Source organism: Procambarus clarkii, unplaced genomic scaffold (genome assembly GCF_040958095.1).
Source record: "Procambarus clarkii isolate CNS0578487 unplaced genomic scaffold, FALCON_Pclarkii_2.0 HiC_scaffold_109, whole genome shotgun sequence".
In the NCBI taxonomy this organism is placed as follows: domain Eukaryota; kingdom Metazoa; phylum Arthropoda; class Malacostraca; order Decapoda; family Cambaridae; genus Procambarus; species Procambarus clarkii.
Window position 1 is genome coordinate 458,134 of NW_027189142.1, and position 21,644 is coordinate 479,777.

Genomic DNA, 21,644 nt, shown 5'->3' on the forward strand with positions numbered 1-21,644 from the left:
TTAGTACTTGGATGGTGACCGCCTGGGAACACCAAATGCTGTTGGCAATAATGTTTTTTGTTTTGTTTTGTTTTGTCGTTTGTTTTTTGTTTGAATGGCTGGCTCCACGGGAAATTCACGGAGTTGTGTGGAATAAGGCCTGGTAAAATGAATTAATATGTATGTCATGTTTAAAACAAACTCGCTTAATATAGATATTGTGTGAGGCTTTATACAAAAACAAACAACCAAAACAAAACATGTTGTATATATATAGCTTAATCCGGGTTGAACTCGCAACTCCAAGAATACGCATCACTTATATACACTTTACCACTGGACCACTGCTGCAGGACACAAGCTTGATGCTGAGGTATCAATTTAATGACGTAAATGCCATTTCACAAATAAATGATAATTAAAAAGTATTTGTATGTACAAATCTTTCTGTTTAAAAGGCTACAATATCAGTTACTGATATAATTTGTGTTAATGTTTCTATACCCACAAGAAGGGCATATTTTTGCTTATATGTAAAGGGTACGGAGAACGAATCCACAGACCATCATTCCCCTCCCCTTCCCCCCCCCCCCCCCCCCCCCCAACTCCCACCTACTACCACCACACACCACCACCAATCACCACCAATCACCACCAATCACCACCAATCACCACCAATCACCACCACCACATCTAACCGAAAACCCCCTAACACATCAACCCTCCCCCCAATCAACAGGCGAAATAATAACCCTCAAATGCCTGCCTGCCTGCCTGCCTGCAAGCCAATACTAACGGTCTTCTCAGAAAGAAAATCTCTTTGTATCTGTATTACTTGATGAAATGTATGATTCTAATAATGAAAATAAATTTTGATGTCGGTTGTATGAGCATAATGACCAATATGCACATGATATGAATGAATTAAATAGTGTAGTTTTAAGTAATTAGGTTGTAGACACATTAAGCGGATATGATATTTGACGCGTCCAGAACTGGTGATTTTTGGTTTAGTTTTAAATGCACCACCACCACCACCACCACCATTGCTTCCCCAGAGCCTAATTAAGGACCGGTAAAAGGAGTCAATATGTATGTCATCTATAAAACCAAAGAATGAATAAAAAAACACACACACAAACCTACATAATAGTATTAGGAAGATTGTATGGCAAAAAAAAAAAAGTATTATTCCCATTGGGTCGTTTGAACTCGCGACTTCCAAAATACCAGCCACACACCTTACCACCCAGCCACCATAGAGTTGGTATAATTGTGCAACTTTAGTTATAAAAGTAAAGTTCTTATTGTCTCAAATCTTATTGTCTGTTCTATGAAAAGGCATGATGTAAATTATGTATTTTTTGAATGATTGAATTGTAGGCACATTAAGCGGATTCGATATTTGATATATCCAGAAAAGGTGATTTCTGTTCAGTTTTAAAATGCATCACCGTTAACGCTAAAGGACTGGTAAAACGACTCGATGTTTGTCATTTTTAAAATAAACACTAAAACTAGGCCCTTAACATATATAATGTTTGAATATAAATTGAATGCATATAAATACAAAGTGGGAGTGGCTGGCTGGCTGGCTGGCTGGCTGGCTGGCTGGCTGGCTGGCTGGCTGCCTGCCTGCCTGCCTGCCTGCCTGCCTGCCTGCCTGCCTGCTTGGCTGGTGGCTGGTGGCTGGCTGGCTGGCTGGCTGGCTGGCTGGCTGGCTGGCTGGCTGGCTGGCTGGCTGGCTGGCTGGCTGCCTGCCTGCCTGCCTGCCCGCCCGCCCGCCCGCCCGCCCGCCCGCCTGCTTGCCTTGCCTTGCCTTGCCTTGCCTTGCCTGTCCTGTCCTGTTATTGCCTTGCCTTGCCTTGCCTTGCCTTGCCTTGCCTTGCCTTGCCCTGCCCTGCCCTGCCTTGGCTGCAGCTGGCTGGCTGGCCGTAAATCAACTCTTAACAACACCATACCACACCACACCATCACTCATCACCCATCACCCACCACCGGCCCCAGTCTCCCAGCCTCTCTTATATACCCGAGCAGGCCCTTTAAATTATTTGAATTGTTGCACTTCGGCCAATGGCAGGCACGATCGCTGCTGCTCAAACATATTCTGGTTCACAAGTATTATAATATATTATATTATATTATATTATATATATATATATATATATATATATTATATATATATATATATATATATATATTATATATATATATATAATATATATATATATTCATGAAACACATTAAAACCTTGATCATTTATTCATTCATTACGTCTAGTGAAGAATTGCTTTTGTTCATTTGTATGATTAAAAATTAATATAATATGAATTCCTCGCTTAAAGTAAAATATAAAATATATATTGGATTTATATGATTGGTTAATATTCCAAGTGATGCTGAATATCCCCTATAATTTTGTTTTGTTTGTTTGTTATGTACACATTCCAAATGAAATCAATATAAATGTTATTATTAATGTTTGAAAGTTGATTGTCTACTTGAATCTCTCTATTAAAGTGTGTGTGGCTCCGGATGGAGCCTGGTTATGGTATTTGTCGTGGTGGGTGGCAGAAGTGCTTACTTCTTCTCTGTCTTCTTTGGCAAAAGAACTGCCTGAATGTTTGGAAGAACACCTCCCTGTGCAATGGTTACGCCAGACAGAAGTTTGTTGAGTTCTTCGTCGTTGCGGATGGCCAACTGCAAGTGACGTGGGATGATACGGGTCTTCTTGTTGTCACGTGCGGCATTACCGGCGAGCTCCAGAACTTCGGCAGCGAGGTATTCCATGACGGCTGCCAGGTAGACAAGGAGCGCCAGCACCGACGCGTTCGGCGTAGTTGCCCTTACGCAGCAGACGGTGAATTCTGCCCACGGGGAACTGAAGTCCGGCCCTGCTGGAGCGAGACTTTGACTTGCCCTTCACTTTGCCTCCCTTGCCGCGTCCTGACATTGCTGCTGCTGTTGTGGGTTTGTGGTGTTTTATGCCGCCCCGCAGATCGAGCTTCGTGTTATATACCCCGCTCAGGATCAAGGGAGCCCGCCACTGACCAATCAGCGCGCTCCGCCACGCGACCCGCTCTGAGCTGAGTCGCGAGCGGGATATAAAAGGAAAGCTCGCCTCGCGCAAAAGTTCATTATTGTATCGCAACGCCAGCCAGCACGAGCATCATCATGCCACCCAAGGCATCTGGAAAGGCTGCCAAGAAGGCCGGAAAGGCCCAGAAGGCCATTGCCAAGGGCGATAAGAAAAAGAAGCGCAGGAGGAAGGAGAGCTACAGCATCTACATCTACAAAGTGCTGAAGCAGGTCCACCCCGACACTGGTATCTCTTCCAAAGCCATGTCGATCATGAACTCGTTCGTGAACGACATCTTCGAGCGCATCGCCGCCGAGGCTTCTCGCCTGGCCCACTACAACAAGCGTTCCACCATTACCAGTCGGGAGATCCAGACGGCTGTAAGGCTCCTGTTGCCCGGAGAACTGGCCAAGCACGCCGTCTCTGAGGGCACTAAGGCCGTCACCAAGTACACCTCCTCCAAGTAAACGGCTTACTTACTGCCCTGTGGTGGTGGCTTGGCCTCAAACCAACAAACTCGGCTCCATTGGAGCCACACTTTAATTTCTAAAGAGATTGTGAGTGTTAGACACCAATACTATTATAACAAAAACCTCTGTCACTGAAAGCAAATAGCTATAAAATGAGAATATTTATGAAACTGTCTGTGTGTGTTTCTCTCTCTCAGTCTCTGTCTGTCTGTCTGTCTGTCTGTCTCTGTCTTGTCTGTCTCTGTCTTGTCTGTCTGTCTGTCTGTCTCTCTCTCTCTCTCTCTCTCTCTCTCTCTCTCTCTCTCTCTCTCTCTCTCTCTCTCTCTCTCTCTCTCTCTCTCTCTCTCTCTCAACACATATAAGCACTCGGTATCTTTTTTTTTTCTAGAGATTAGAGATTCATTGTTATGTTCCACATTAGGATTACTATGCAGGCCACCCTCTTAGGTTTGAAAATGTCAAGAAAACGGTTAATTTAAAATGTCATCTCCTAACTTAACAGATTAAGCCAGAGGACCGAAAACAGAATAAAACAGGACTGGACAGTATGTCACTTATACAAGCTGCTTTTATTTCTAGTACAGTATGACAATTTTTATTTTGGGGGGGGGGGGGGGGGGGTGGGTGATCCTTGACAGTGCATAAGAGCGAAAAGCGACGGCGTTTTGTTTGTAAGAGAACAGGTTGTACTACAAATGACTTGATTTATTGATATCACGTGTATGTATGACACCTAAATTAGTGTATTTGTTTATTTATTTATTTATTTATTATATGTGTAGATGAAGGTTAATTCATATGACTGATGCTAGGAATGTCTGAAATCTCCTTAGAAGGATATTTTGGCCCTGAGAAGGGCCGAGTTTGGTGTATACTAGGGTGGTCGATTTAGCTTATGCACGCTCTCCACGGATACGGCGAGCAAGCTGAATGTCCTTTGGCATGATGGTGACACGCTTGGCGTGGATGGCACAGAGGTTAGTGTCCTCGAAGAGACCGACCAGGTAAGCCTCGGATGCCTCCTGTAAAGCCATGACGGCAGACGACTGGAAGCGAAGATCGGTCTTGAAGTCCTGGGCAATCTCGCGCACCAGACGCTGGAAGGGAAGTTTCCTGATGAGCAACTCGGTGCTCTTCTGGTAACGACGGATCTCACGCAGGGCGACCGTTCCGGGCCTGTAACGGTGAGGCTTCTTCACACCCCCTGTGGCAGGAGCAGACTTGCGTGCTGCCTTGGTGGCCAGCTGCTTACGAGGAGCCTTGCCTCCCGTGGACTTGCGAGCAGTCTGCTTGGTGCGAGCCATGGTGAACAACTGTGGTTTGTGATGGCCGGCGCCGAAAAATTTTTGCTTATATACGCCGTCTCGAGGCGCTTGCTCGAGCGCCATTGGCTGCTCGACTCGCCTACGTCACCCCGTTGCCCCTCCCCTCCTTCCTCTGGCTGCAGCCAACAGGCGGCTCACCTCAATCACTATTATCGCTGATTTTGCTCTATTTTTTGGATTTGTGCAAAAGTCATTTCACAGGGACGTGAAACAGACGAGTAGGCAACTGCAGTTTTGAAAGCGTTGTGAGAAAGCCGTGTCTACTCGACCACAAGCGTAAAGTAAGGGCAGGCAGGAGTTGCAATGCTACTAGTACGTCCGCTTGATGGGATATAGTCGGGAAATCGTGCGGGCATTCGTCAATTCGATTCACACAACTTCAACACCATGACTGGACGCGGCAAGGGAGGCAAGGGACTCGGAAAGGGTGGCGCCAAGCGTCATCGTAAGGTGCTACGTGACAACATCCAGGGCATCACCAAGCCCGCTATTCGTCGCTTAGCTCGTCGTGGCGGCGTGAAGCGTATTTCGGGTCTCATCTACGAAGAGACCCGTGGCGTCCTGAAGGTGTTCCTCGAGAACGTCATCCGTGATGCTGTAACCTACACGGAACACGCCAAGAGGAAGACCGTCACTGCTATGGACGTGGTGTACGCTCTGAAGCGCCAGGGTCGTACCCTCTACGGATTCGGCGGATAAGAGCTTGGCTAATCCATCGATTCCACCCACCACCACCTCAAAACGGGACCTAATTAGGTCCCTATACTTTTTTTACTGAAGGGCTTAATAGACGATAACATAAATTGTTTTGATATCAGCTAGCACATTGGGTCTTATGAAATCTATTTTTTATCCTCGCATGCTTAAAGGGACTCTGATTGGGGAGGGAGGGGGGGGGGGGGGGAAGGTTTGTTACGTTATATACTAGCAGAGCAGGATCATTGGTGGGGGGGGGGGGGGGGGGGGGGGGGAGAGAGAGAGAGAGAGAGAGAGAGAGAGAGAGAGAGAGAGATCTTTCCCAACTCTTCCTTTTTACATGAGTGAGCTACCCGTTTTATTCATTTTATCCTTCTCAGAGCTGTTTTGATAGTATCCAAATGATGGTAAATGAAAAGGGAGGACACGAATATCTACCCAGAATTCAGGACTGGCAATCGATATGCATGTTTGAGTGCGAATCTTTTTCTCTCTCAACTTAGGTATACGTTTATGTCGTACCTAAAAGCGAGAACCACACTATTGGGACAAGTATGCAAGGCCCAATTTTCCTAACAAGCACAGTTAATTTTGTTATTTTCGAACATTTCTTTCCAAATTGGTTTATCCAATTAACAGTATTATATTAAGATCATGAATTGCTGGGTTAGGTTAGGTTAGGTTAGCTTAGCTTAGGTTAGGTTAGGTTAGGTTAGGTTAGGTTAGGTTAGCTTAGCTTGGGTTAGCTTAGGTTAGGTTAGGTTAGCTTAGCTTGGGTTAGCATAGGTTAGGTTAGGTTTGATTACATTTCTATGTTAGATTTAACTCAAATTCAAAACAATTGCAGTCATTCGGCTTGTTAGTCAACTTGCCTCTAATAGGGGCAATTTGTCTAACAAGACTATTTAGTTTTGTGTGCATATATATATATATATATATATATATATATATATATATATATATATATATATATATATATATATATATATATATATATATATATTATAGCTTCAAGACTCCGAACCAATATAGAAGCATCAAGAGGAAGTGCTTGTGTTATGGGCCAATAGGCCTTCTGCAGTTACTTCCATTCTTATGTTTTTATTCCCATTGGTTCGTGTTTTATCTTGTGTAAATGTCAATCACCTTACCCAAAACTTTGGTACCATATCACCTCACCCATGTGTATATAAATATATATATATATATATATATATATATATATATATATATATATATATATATATATATATATATATATATATAATATACAGAGTAAATCTACCCCAAAAGTAATGATTTATTTGTCTACAAAACTAAACTCTTTTTGGAATCATATGAGGCCCCTCCACTGAGGGGGGAGGCCTGGATGTTTATTGTCATGTGTATTCATGCTGCTTGCATGTCGTCGTTTATTTTGCCTTTGTTGTTTTCTTGACAGCTTTCTTTGCCTTGGGTGGTTTGGGAGATTTTGAAGCTCTCTTTATTTTGGGCTTTTTGTTCCCAACAACAAGCTGCTGCTGCTGCTGCTTCTTTTTCAAGGCTGTAGGTGGTTTGTTGCTTGTGGCGGCTTTCTTGGGAGTTACCACGGCCTTCTTTGCTGCTGTAGATGGTTTCTTGGTTGTGGTGGCTTTCTTGGGAGTTAGAACGGCCCTCTTCTCTGCTACGGCCAGCTTGAATGATCCACTAGCTCCACTTCCCTTGGTCTGAACAAGAATGCCGTCAGCCACTGCTTTCTTGAGAAATCTTCGGATGTAAATGGCGATCTTGGCAGCCTCGACTTTGTTGTTGGCAACAACGTACTTCTTGATTGCTTGTAGAGACGAGCCCTTACGGTCTTTGAGTGCTGCGACCGCGGCTAGAACCATTTGACTAGTTTTCGGGTGAGCAACCTGGACGCGAGGTTTCCTGGTGGTGGCCACCACAGCAGCAGCAGCCGCAGCCTTCTTGGTAGGCTTTGCTTCTACCATGATGATGATGAGATAACCAAGGTGATGAGAGACGCTCAGACAGTCACGGGGGAATGATGCTGCCGCCGCTTGAGCCGAACCTATTTATGTGCCGGCACGGTACAGAAGCTGCAACCTGGCAACTCGTCCACCAATCACGACGGTTGGTTTTACGGCTCCGAAACCTGGATCCCATATCTTCTCTAAAATAGAAGCATTTGTTCATGTTCTTTGTAAAAGTATCATAAAGCAGGACAGATGAGACAAATATCATAAAAACTGAAGAGCAGATGAGCACACACATGTTTGTATTACAAAAGAAAATCCACAAATTCATTAGAAATTGGCAGGGCAGGCTGAGGAAGTAGGTAGATGTAAAATGTCTGTAAATGGCGAAAGAACATAAACCCAAGACTGAATAAACGATGTTAAATATCCATGCCAAGGAGACAAAAATATGTTAGGATACAATTACCATTAAGACACCACAAGCAGGTCCGTATCCTGCCGCGATGACTTAAAAGAGTTGGTTATTAGCCACAATGTGTAGGCAGTCTCATGCCAACGGCCATACCACGTTGAGAACACCGCTTCTCGTCCGATCAGCGAAGTTAAGCAACGTTGGGTTTGGTTAGTACTTGGATGGGTGACCGCCTGGGAACACCAAATGCTGTTGGCAATAATGTTTTTTGTTTTGTTTTGTTTTGTTTCGTTTGTTTTTGTTTGAATGGCTGGCTCCACGGGAAATTCACGGAGTTGTGTGGAATAAGGCCTGGTAAAATGAATTAATATGTATGTCATGTTTAAAACAAACTCGCTTAATATAGATATTGTGTGAGGCTTTATACAAAAACAAACAACCAAAACAAAACATGTTGTATATATATATAGCTTAATCCGGGTTTGAACTCGCAACTCCAAGAATACGCATCACTTATATACACTTTACCACTGGACCACTGCTGCAGGACACAAGCTTGATGCTGAGGTATCAATTTAATGACGTAAATGCCATTTCCACAAATAAATGATAATTAAAAAGTATTTGTATGTACAAATCTTTTCTGTTTAAAAGGCTACAATATCAGTTACTGATATAATTTGTGTTAATGTTTCTATACCCACAAGAAGGCATATTTTTGCTTATATGTAAAGGGTACGGAGAACGAATCCACAGACCATCATTCCCCTCCCCCCCTTCCCCCCCCCCCCCCCCCCCCCCCCCCCCCCCCCCCCCCCCCCCCCCCCCCCCCAACTCCCACCTACTACCACCACCACCACCACCACCAATCACCACCAATCACCACCAATCACCACCAATCACCACCAATCACCACCACCACATCTAACCGAAAACCCCCTAACACATCAACCCTCCCCCCAATCAACAGGCGAAATAATAACCCTCAAATGCCTGCCTGCCTGCCTGCCTGCCTGCAAGCCAATACTAACGGTCTTCTCAGAAAGAAAATCTCTTTGTATCTGTATTACTTGATGAAATGTATGATTCTAATAATGAAAATAAATTTTGATGTCGGTTGTATGAGCATAATGACCAATATGCACATGATATGAATGAATTAAATAGTGTAGTTTTAAGTAATTAGGTTGTAGACACATTAAGCGGATATGATATTTGACGCGTCCAGAACTGGTGATTTTTGGTTTAGTTTTAAATGCACCACCACCACCACCACCACCATTGCTTCCCCAGAGCCTAATTAAGGACCGGTAAAAGGAGTCAATATGTATGTCATCTATAAAACCAAAGAATGAATAAAAAAACACACACACAAACCTACATAATAGTATTAGGAAGATTGTATGGCAAAAAAAAAAAAGTATTATTCCCATTGGGTCGTTTGAACTCGCGACTTCCAAAATACCAGCCACACACCTTACCACCCAGCCACCATAGAGTTGGTATAATTGTGCAACTTTAGTTATAAAAGTAAAGTTCTTATTGTCTCAAATCTTATTGTCTGTTCTATGAAAAGGCATGATGTAAATTATGTATTTTTTGAATGATTGAATTGTAGGCACATTAAGCGGATTCGATATTTGATATATCCAGAAAAGGTGATTTCTGTTCAGTTTTAAAATGCATCACCGTTAACGCTAAAGGACTGGTAAAACGACTCGATGTTTGTCATTTTTAAAATAAACACTAAAACTAGGCCCTTAACATATATAATGTTTGAATATAAATTGAATGCATATAAATACAAAGTGGGAGTGGTGGCTGGCTGGCTGGCTGGCTGGCTGGCTGGCTGGCTGGCTGCCTGCCTGCTGCCTGCCTGCCTGCCTGCCTGCCTGCTGCCTGGCTGGCTGGCTGGCTGGCTGGCTGGCTGGCTGGCTGGCTGGCTGGCTGGCTGGCTGGCTGGCTGGCTGGCTGGCTGGCTGCCTGCCTGCCTGCCTGCCCGCCCGCCCGCCCGCCCGCCCGCCCGCCCGCCTGCTTGCCTTGCCTTGCCTTGCCTTGCCTTGCCTGTCCTGTCCTGTTATTGCCTTGCCTTGCCTTGCCTTGCCTTGCCTTGCCTTGCCTTGCCCTGCCCTGCCCTGCCTTGGCTGCAGCTGGCTGGCTGGCCGTAAATCAACTCTTAACAACACCATACCACACCACACCATCACTCATCACCCATCACCCACCACCGGCCCCAGTCTCCCAGCCTCTCTTATATACCCGAGCAGGCCCTTTAAATTATTTGAATTGTTGCACTTCGGCCAATGGCAGGCACGATCGCTGCTGCTCAAACATATTCTGGTTCACAAGTATTATAATATATATATATATATTATATATATATATATATATATATATATATATATATATATATATATATATATATATATATATATATATATATATATATATATATATATATATATATATATATTCATGAAACACATTAAAACCTTGATCATTTATTCATTCATTACGTCTAGTGAAGAATTGCTTTTGTTCATTTGTATGATTAAAAATTAATATAATATGAATTCCTCGCTTAAAGTAAAATATAAAATATATATTGGATTTATATGATTGGTTAATATTCCAAGTGATGCTGAATATCCCCTATAATTTTGTTTTGTTTGTTTGTTATGTACACATTCCAAATGAAATCAATATAAATGTTATTATTAATGTTTGAAAGTTGATTGTCTACTTGAATCTCTCTATTAAAGTGTGTGTGGCTCCGGATGGAGCCTGGTTATGGTATTTGTCGTGGTGGGTGGCAGAAGTGCTTACTTCTTCTCTGTCTTCTTTGGCAAAAGAACTGCCTGAATGTTTGGAAGAACACCTCCCTGTGCAATGGTTACGCCAGACAGAAGTTTGTTGAGTTCTTCGTCGTTGCGGATGGCCAACTGCAAGTGACGTGGGATGATACGGGTCTTCTTGTTGTCACGTGCGGCATTACCGGCGAGCTCCAGAACTTCGGCAGCGAGGTATTCCATGACGGCTGCCAGGTAGACAGGAGCGCCAGCACCGACGCGTTCGGCGTAGTTGCCCTTACGCAGCAGACGGTGAATTCTGCCCACGGGGAACTGAAGTCCGGCCCTGCTGGAGCGAGACTTTGACTTGCCCTTCACTTTGCCTCCCTTGCCGCGTCCTGACATTGCTGCTGCTGTTGTGGGTTTGTGGTGTTTTATGCCGCCCCGCAGATCGAGCTTCGTGTTATATACCCCGCTCAGGATCAAGGGAGCCCGCCACTGACCAATCAGCGCGCTCCGCCACGCGACCCGCTCTGAGCTGAGTCGCGAGCGGGATATAAAAGGAAAGCTCGCCTCGCGCAAAAGTTCATTATTGTATCGCAACGCCAGCCAGCACGAGCATCATCATGCCACCCAAGGCATCTGGAAAGGCTGCCAAGAAGGCCGGAAAGGCCCAGAAGGCCATTGCCAAGGGCGATAAGAAAAAGAAGCGCAGGAGGAAGGAGAGCTACAGCATCTACATCTACAAAGTGCTGAAGCAGGTCCACCCCGACACTGGTATCTCTTCCAAAGCCATGTCGATCATGAACTCGTTCGTGAACGACATCTTCGAGCGCATCGCCGCCGAGGCTTCTCGCCTGGCCCACTACAACAAGCGTTCCACCATTACCAGTCGGGAGATCCAGACGGCTGTAAGGCTCCTGTTGCCCGGAGAACTGGCCAAGCACGCCGTCTCTGAGGGCACTAAGGCCGTCACCAAGTACACCTCCTCCAAGTAAACGGCTTACTTACTGCCCTGTGGTGGTGGCTTGGCCTCAAACCAACAAACTCGGCTCCATTGGAGCCACACTTTAATTTCTAAAGAGATTGTGAGTGTTAGACACCAATACTATTATAACAAAAACCTCTGTCACTGAAAGCAAATAGCTATAAAATGAGAATATTTATGAAACTGTCTGTGTGTGTTTCTCTCTCTCAGTCTCTGTCTGTCTGTCTGTCTGTCTGTCTCTGTCTTGTCTGTCTCTGTCTTGTCTGTCTGTCTGTCTGTCTGTGTCTCTCTCTCTCTCTCTCTCTCTCTCTCTCTCTCTCTCTCTCTCTCTCTCTCTCTCTCTCTCTCTCTCTCTCTCTCTCTCTCTCTCTCTCTCTCTCAACACATATAAGCACTCGGTATTTTTTTTTTTCTAGAGATTAGAGATTCATTGTTATGTTCCACATTAGGATTACTATGCAGGCCACCCTCTTAGGTTTGAAAATGTCAAGAAAACGGTTAATTTAAAATGTCATCTCCTAACTTAACAGATTAAGCCAGAGGACCGAAAACAGAATAAAACAGGACTGGACAGTATGTCACTTATACAAGCTGCTTTTATTTCTAGTACAGTATGACAATTTTTATTTTGGGGGGGGGGGGGGGGGGGGGTGATCATTGACAGTGCATAAGAGCGAAAAGCGACGGCGTTTTGTTTGTAAGAGAACAGGTTGTACTACAAATGACTTGATTTATTGATATCACGTGTATGTTATGACACCTAAATTAGTGTATTTGTTTATTTATTTATTTATTTATTATATGTGTAGATGAAGGTTAATTCATATGACTGATGCTAGGAATGTCTGAAATCTCCTTAGAAGGATATTTTGGCCCTGAGAAGGGCCGAGTTTGGTGTATACTAGGTGGTCGATTTAGCTTATGCACGCTCTCCACGGATACGGCGAGCAAGCTGAATGTCCTTTGGCATGATGGTGACACGCTTGGCGTGGATGGCACAGAGGTTAGTGTCCTCGAAGAGACCGACCAGGTAAGCCTCGGATGCCTCCTGTAAAGCCATTGACGGCAGACGACTGGAAGCGAAGATCGGTCTTGAAGTCCTGGGCAATCTCGCGCACCAGACGCTGGAAGGAAGTTTCCTGATGAGCAACTCGGTGCTCTTCTGGTAACGACGGATCTCACGCAGGGCGACCGTTCCGGGCCTGTAACGGTGAGGCTTCTTCACACCCCCTGTGGCAGGAGCAGACTTGCGTGCTGCCTTGGTGGCCAGCTGCTTACGAGGAGCCTTGCCTCCCGTGGACTTGCGAGCAGTCTGCTTGGTGCGAGCCATGGTGAACAACTGTGGTTTGTGATGGCCGGCGCCGAAAAATTTTTTGCTTATATACGCCGTCTCGAGGCGCTTGCTTCGAGCGCCATGGCTGCTCGACTCGCCTACGTCACCCCGTTGCCCCTCCCCTCCTTCCTCTGGCTGCAGCCAACAGGCGGCTCACCTCAATCACTATTATCGCTGATTTTGCTCTATTTTTGGATTTGTGCAAAAGTCATTTCACAGGGACGTGAAACAGACGAGTAGGCAACTGCAGTTTTGAAAGCGTTGTGAGAAAGCCGTGTCTACTCGACCACAAGCGTAAAGTAAGGGCAGGCAGGAGTTTGCAATGCTACTAGTACGTCCGCTTGATGGGATATAGTCGGGAAATCGTGCGGGCATTCGTCAATTCGATTCACACAACTTCAACACCATGACTGGACGCGGCAAGGAGGCAAGGGACTCGGAAAGGGTGGCGCCAAGCGTTTCATCGTAAGGTGCTACGTGACAACATCCAGGGCATCACCAAGCCCGCTATTCGTCCGCTTAGCTCGTCGTGGCGGCGTGAAGCGTAATTTCGGGTCTCATCTACGAAGAGACCCGTGGCGTCCTGAAGGTGTTCCTCGAGAACGTCATCCGTTGATGCTGTAACCTACACGGAACACGCCAAGAGGAAGACCGTCACTGCTATGGACGTGGTGTACGCTCTGAAGCGCCAGGGTCGTACCCTCTACGGATTCGGCGGATAAGAGCTTGGCTAATCCATCGATTCCACCCCACCACCACCTCAAAACGGGACCTAATTAGGTCCCTATACTTTTTTACTGAAGGGCTTAATAGACGATAACATAAATTGTTTTGATATCAGCTAGCACATGGGTCTTATGAAATCTATTTTTTATCCTCGCATGCTTAAGGGACTCTGATTGGGGAGGGAGGGGGGGGGGGGGGGAAGGTTTGTTACGTTATATACTAGCAGAGCAGGATCATTGGTGGGGGGGGGGGGGGGTGAGGGGGAGAGAGAGAGAGAGAGAGATGAGAGAGAGAGAGAGAGAGAGAGATCTTCCCAACTCTTCCTTTTTACATGAGTGAGCTACCCGTTTTTATTCATTTTATCCTTCTCAGAGCTGTTTTGATAGTATCCAAATGATGGTAAATGAAAAGGGAGGACACGAATATCTACCCAGAATTCAGGACTGGCAATCGATATGCATGTTTGAGTGCGAATCTTTTTCTCTCTCAACTTAGGTATACGTTTATGTCGTACCTAAAAGCGAGAACCACACTATTGGGACAAGTATGCAAGGCCAATTTTTCCTAACAAGCACAGTTAATTTTGTTATTTTCGAACATTTCTTTTCCCAAATTGGTTTATCCAATTAACAGTATTATATTAAGATCATGAATTGCTGGGTTAGGTTAGGTTAGGTTTAGCTTAGCTTAGGTTAGGTTAGGTTAGGGTTAGGTTAGGTTAGGTTAGCTTAGCTTGGGTTAGCTTAGGTTAGGTAGGTTAGCTTAGCTTGGGTAGCATAGGTTAGGTTAGGTTTGATTACATTTCTATGTTAGATTTAACTCAAATTCAAAACAATTGCAGTCATTCGGCTTGTTAGTCAACTTGCCTCTAATAGGGGCAATTTGTCTAACAAGACTATTTAGTTTTGTGTTGCATATATATATATATATATATATATATATATATATATATATATATATATATATATATATATATATATATATATATATATATATATATATATATATTATAGCTTCAAGACTCCGAACCAATATAGAAGCATCAAGAGGAAGTGCTTGTGTTATGGGCCAATAGGCCTTCTGCAGTTACTTCCATTCTTATGTTTTTATTCCCATTGGTTCGTGTTTTATCTTGTGTAAATGTCAATCACCTTACCCAAAACTTTGGTACCATATCACCTCACCCATGTGTATATATAAATATATATATATATATATATATATATATATATATATATATAATATATATATATATATATATATATATAATATACAGAGTAAATCTACCCCAAAAGTAATGATTTATTTGTCTACAAAACTAAACTCTTTTTGGAATCATATGAGGCCCCTCCACTGAGGGGGGAGGCCTGGATGTTTATTGTCATGTGTATTCATGCTGCTTGCATGTCGTCGTTTATTTTGCCTTTGTTGTTTTCTTGACAGCTTTCTTTGCCTTGGGTGGTTTGGGAGATTTTGAAGCTCTCTTTATTTTGGGCTTTTTGTTCCCAACAACAAGCTGCTGCTGCTGCTGCTTCTTTTTCAAGGCTGTAGGTGGTTTGTTGCTTGTGGCGGCTTTCTTGGGAGTTACCACGGCCTTCTTTGCTGCTGTAGATGGTTTCTTGGTTGTGGTGGCTTTCTTGGGAGTTAGAACGGCCCTCTTCTCTGCTACGGCCAGCTTGAATGATCCACTAGCTCCACTTCCCTTGGTCTGAACAAGAATGCCGTCAGCCACTGCTTTCTTGAGAAATCTTCGGATGTAAATGGCGATCTTGGCAGCCTCGACTTTGTTGTTGGCAACAACGTACTTCTTGATTGCTTGTAGAGACGAGCCCTTACGGTCTTTGAGTGCTGCGACCGCGGCTAGAACCATTTGACTAGTTTTCGGGTGAGCAACCTGGACGCGAGGTTTCCTGGTGGTGGCCACCACAGCAGCAGCAGCCGCAGCCTTCTTGGTAGGCTTTGCTTCTACCATGATGATGATGAGATAACCAAGGTGATGAGAGACGCTCAGACAGTCACGGGGGAATGATGCTGCCGCCGCTTGAGCCGAACCTATTTATGTGCCGGCACGGTACAGAAGCTGCAACCTGGCAACTCGTCCACCAATCACGACGGTTGGTTTTACGGCTCCGAAACCTGGATCCCATATCTTCTCTAAAATAGAAGCATTTGTTCATGTTCTTTGTAAAAGTATCATAAAGCAGGACAGATGAGACAAATATCATAAAAACTGAAGAGCAGATGAGCACACACATGTTTGTATTACAAAAGAAAATCCACAAATTCATTAGAAATTGGCAGGGCAGGCTGAGGAAGTAGGTAGATGTAAAATGTCTGTAAATGGCGAAAGAACATAAACCCAAGACTGAATAAACGATGTTAAATATCCATGCCAAGGAGACAAAAATATGTTAGGATACAATTACCATTAAGACACCACAAGCAGGTCCGTATCCTGCCGCGATGACTTAAAAGAGTTGGTTATTAGCCACAATGTGTAGGCAGTCTCATGCCAACGGCCATACCACGTTGAGAACACCGCTTCTCGTCCGATCAGCGAAGTTAAGCAACGTTGGGTTTGGTTAGTACTTGGATGGGTGACCGCCTGGGAACACCAAATGCTGTTGGCAATAATGTTTTTTGTTTTGTTTTGTTTTGTTTCGTTTGTTTTTGTTTGAATGGCTGGCTCCACGGGAAATTCACGGAGTTGTGTGGAATAAGGCCTGGTAAAATGAATTAATATGTATGTCATGTTTAAAACAAACTCGCTTAATATAGATATTGTGTGAGGCTTTATACAAAAACAAACAACCAAAACAAAACATGTTGTATATATATATAGCTTAATCCGGGTTTGAACTCGCAACTCCAAGAATACGCATCACTTATATACACTTTACCACTGGACCACTGCTGCAGGACACAAGCTTGATGCTGAGGTATCAATTTAATGACGTAAATGCCATTTCCACAAATAAATGATAATTAAAAAGTATTTGTATGTACAAATCTTTTCTGTTTAAAAGGCTACAATATCAGTTACTGATATAATTTGTGTTAATGTTTCTATACCCACAAGAAGGCATATTTTTGCTTATATGTAAAGGGTACGGAGAACGAATCCACAGACCATCATTCCCTCCCCTTCCCTCCCCCCCCCCCCCCCCCCCCCCCCCAACTCCCACCTACTACCACCACCACCACCACCACCAATCACCACCAATCACCACCAATCACCACCAATCACCACCAATCACCACCACCACATCTAACCGAAAACCCCCTAACACATCAACCCTCCCCCCAATCAACAGGCGAAATAATAACCCTCAAATGCCTGCCTGCCTGCCTGCCTGGCAAGCCAATACTAACGGTCTTCTCAGAAAGAAAATCTCTTTGTATCTGTATTACTTGATGAAATGTATGATTCTAATAATGAAAATAAATTTTGATGTCGGTTGTATGAGCATAATGACCAATATGCACATGATATGAATGAATTAAATAGTGTAGTTTTAAGTAATTAGGTTGTAGACACATTAAGCGGATATGATATTTGACGCGTCCAGAACTGGTGATTTTTGGTTTAGTTTTAAATGCACCACCACCACCACCACCACCATTGCTTCCCCAGAGCCTAATTAAGGACCGGTAAAAGGAGTCAATATGTATGTCATCTATAAAACCAAAGAATGAATAAAAAAACACACACACAAACCTACATAATAGTATTAGGAAGATTGTATGGCAAAAAAAAAAAAGTATTATTCCCATTGGGTCGTTTGAACTCGCGACTTCCAAAATACCAGCCACACACCTTACCACCCAGCCACCATAGAGTTGGTATAATTGTGCAACTTTAGTTATAAAAGTAAAGTTCTTATTGTCTCAAATCTTATTGTCTGTTCTATGAAAAGGCATGATGTAAATTATGTATTTTTTGAATGATTGAATTGTAGGCACATTAAGCGGATTCGATATTTGATATATCCAGAAAAGGTGATTTCTGTTCAGTTTTAAAATGCATCACCGTTAACGCTAAAGGACTGGTAAAACGACTCGATGTTTGTCATTTTTAAAATAAACACTAAAACTAGGCCCTTAACATATATAATGTTTGAATATAAATTGAATGCATATAAATACAAAGTGGGAGTGGCTGGTGGCTGGCTGGCTGGCTGGCTGGCTGGCTGGCTGGCTGCTGCCTGCCTGCCTGCCTGCCTGCCTGCCTGCCTGCCTGGCTGGCTGGCTGGCTGGCTGGCTGGCTGGCTGGCTGGCTGGCTGGCTGGCTGGCTGGCTGGCTGGCTGGCTGGCTGCCTGCCTGCCTGCCTGCCCGCCCGCCCGCCCGCCCGCCCGCCGCCGCCGCTGCTTGCCTTGCCTTGCCTTGCCTTGCCTTGCCTGTCCTGTCCTGTTATTGCCTTGCCTTTGCCTTGCCTTGCTGCCTTGCCTTGCCTTGCCCTGCCCTGCCCTGCCTTGGCTGCAGCTGGCTGGCTGGCCGTAAATCAACTCTTAACAACACCATACCACACCACACCATCACTCATCACCCATCACCCACCACCGGCCCCAGTCTCCCAGCCTCTCTTATATACCCGAGCAGGCCCTTTAAATTATTTGAATTGTTGCACTTCGGCCAATGGCAGGCACGATCGCTGCTGCTCAAACATATTCTGGTTCACAAGTATTATAATATATTATATTATATTATATATATATATATATATATATATATATATATATATATATATATATATATATATATATATATATATATATATATATATATATATATATATTCATGAAACACATTAAAACCTTGATCATTTATTCATTCATTACGTCTAGTGAAGAATTGCTTTTGTTCATTTGTATGATTAAAAATTAATATAATATGAATTCCTCGCTTAAAGTAAAATATAAAATATATATTGGATTTATATGATTGGTTAATATTCCAAGTGATGCTGAATATCCCCTATAATTTTGTTTTGTTTGTTTGTTATGTACACATTCCAAATGAAATCAATATAAATGTTATTATTAATGTTTGAAAGTTGATTGTCTACTTGAATCTCTCTATTAAAGTGTGTGTGGCTCCGGATGGAGCCTGGTTATGGTATTTGTCGTGGTGGGTGGCAGAAGTGCTTACTTCTTCTCTGTCTTCTTTGGCAAAAGAACTGCCTGAATGTTTGGAAGAACACCTCCCTGTGCAATGGTTACGCCAGACAGAAGTTTGTTGAGTTCTTCGTCGTTGCGGATGGCCAACTGCAAGTGACGTGGGATGATACGGGTCTTCTTGTTGTCACGTGCGGCATTACCGGCGAGCTCCAGAACTTCGGCAGCGAGGTATTCCATGACGGCTGCCAGGTAGACAGGAGCGCCAGCACCGACGCGTTCGGCGTAGTTGCCCTTACGCAGCAGACGGTGAATTCTGCCCACGGGGAACTGAAGTCCGGCCCTGCTGGAGCGAGACTTTGACTTGCCCTTCACTTTGCCTCCCTTGCCGCGTCCTGACATTGCTGCTGCTGTTGTGGGTTTGTGGTGTTTTATGCCGCCCCGCAGATCGAGCTTCGTGTTATATACCCCGCTCAGGATCAAGGGAGCCCGCCACTGACCAATCAGCGCGCTCCGCCACGCGACCCGCTCTGAGCTGAGTCGCGAGCGGGATATAAAAGGAAAGCTCGCCTCGCGCAAAAGTTCATTATTGTATCGCAACGCCAGCCAGCACGAGCATCATCATGCCACCCAAGGCATCTGGAAAGGCTGCCAAGAAGGCCGGAAAGGCCCAGAAGGCCATTGCCAAGGGCGATAAGAAAAAGAAGCGCAGGAGGAAGGAGAGCTACAGCATCTACATCTACAAAGTGCTGAAGCAGGTCCACCCCGACACTGGTATCTCTTCCAAAGCCATGTCGATCATGAACTCGTTCGTGAACGACATCTTCGAGCGCATCGCCGCCGAGGCTTCTCGCCTGGCCCACTACAACAAGCGTTCCACCATTACCAGTCGGGAGATCCAGACGGCTGTAAGGCTCCTGTTGCCCGGAGAACTGGCCAAGCACGCCGTCTCTGAGGGCACTAAGGCCGTCACCAAGTACACCTCCTCCAAGTAAACGGCTTACTTACTGCCCTGTGGTGGTGGCTTGGCCTCAAACCAACAAACTCGGCTCCATTGGAGCCACACTTTAATTTCTAAAGAGATTGTGAGTGTTAGACACCAATACTATTATAACAAAAACCTCTGTCACTGAAAGCAAATAGCTATAAAATGAGAATATTTATGAAACTGTCTGTGTGTGTTTCTCTCTCTCAGTCTCTGTCTGTCTGTCTGTCTGTCTGTCTCTGTCTTGTCTGTCTCTGTCTTGTCTGTCTGTCTGTCTGTCTGTGTCTCTCTCTCTCTCTCTCTCTCTCTTCTCTCTCTCTCTCTCTCTCTCTCTCTCTCTCTCTCTCTCTCTCTCTCTCTCTCTCTCTCTCTCTCTCTCAACACATATAAGCACTCGGTATCTTTTTTTTTTTCTAGAGATTAGAGATTCATTGTTATGTTCCACATTAGGATTACTATGCAGGCCACCCTCTTAGGTTTGAAAATGTCAAGAAAACGGTTAATTTAAAATGTCATCTCCTAACTTAACAGATTAAGCCAGAGGACCGAAAACAGAATAAAACAGGACTGGACAGTATGTCACTTATACAAGCTGCTTTTATTTCTAGTACAGTATGACAATTTTTATTTTGGGGGGGGGGGGGGGGGGTGGGTGATCCTTGACAGTGCATAAGAGCGAAAAGCGACGGCGTTTTGTTTGTAAGAGAACAGGTTGTACTACAAATGACTTGATTTATTGATATCACGTGTATGTATGACACCTAAATTAGTGTATTTGTTTATTTATTTATTTATTTATTATATGTGTAGATGAAGGTTAATTCATATGACTGATGCTAGGAATGTCTGAAATCTCCTTAGAAGGATATTTTGGCCCTGAGAAGGGCCGAGTTTGGTGTATACTAGGGTGGTCGATTTAGCTTATGCACGCTCTCCACGGATACGGCGAGCAAGCTGAATGTCCTTTGGCATGATGGTGACACGCTTGGCGTGGATGGCACAGAGGTTAGTGTCCTCGAAGAGACCGACCAGGTAAGCCTCGGATGCCTCCTGTAAAGCCATGACGGCAGACGACTGGAAGCGAAGATCGGTCTTGAAGTCCTGGGCAATCTCGCGCACCAGACGCTGGAAGGGAAGTTTCCTGATGAGCAACTCGGTGCTCTTCTGGTAACGACGGATCTCACGCAGGGCGACCGTTCCGGGCCTGTAACGGTGAGGCTTCTTCACACCCCCTGTGGCAGGAGCAGACTTGCGTGCTGCCTTGGTGGCCAGCTGCTTACGAGGAGCCTTGCCTCCCGTGGACTTGCGAGCAGTCTGCTTGGTGCGAGCCATGGTGAACAACTGTGGTTTGTGATGGCCGGCGCCGAAAAATTTTTGCTTATATACGCCGTCTCGAGGCGCTTGCTCGAGCGCCATTGGCTGCTCGACTCGCCTACGTCACCCCGTTGCCCCTCCCCTCCTTCCTCTGGCTGCAGCCAACAGGCGGCTCACCTCAATCACTATTATCGCTGATTTTGCTCTATTTTTTGGATTTGTGCAAAAGTCATTTCACAGGGACGTGAAACAGACGAGTAGGCAACTGCAGTTTTGAAAGCGTTGTGAGAAAGCCGTGTCTACTCGACCACAAGCGTAAAGTAAGGGCAGGCAGGAGTTGCAATGCTACTAGTACGTCCGCTTGATGGGATATAGTCGGGAAATCGTGCGGGCATTCGTCAATTCGATTCACACAACTTCAACACCATGACTGGACGCGGCAAGGGAGGCAAGGGACTCGGAAAGGGTGGCGCCA

At 44.7% G+C, this 21,644-nt stretch overlaps 2 non-coding genes across 2 annotated transcripts; both read left to right on the forward strand.

Annotated features, from left to right (window-relative positions):
• The first annotated feature begins 8,058 nt into the window (after positions 1–8,058).
• Positions 8,059–8,177, forward strand: LOC138360401 (5S ribosomal RNA). The gene has a single exon (XR_011226349.1). It is a non-coding gene; the product is annotated as a 5S ribosomal RNA (ribosomal RNA).
• An 8,089-nt stretch (positions 8,178–16,266) lies between these two features.
• Positions 16,267–16,385, forward strand: LOC138360402 (5S ribosomal RNA). Its single transcript, XR_011226350.1, has one exon. It is a non-coding gene; the product is annotated as a 5S ribosomal RNA (ribosomal RNA).
• Positions 16,386–21,644: the final 5,259 nt, after the last annotated feature.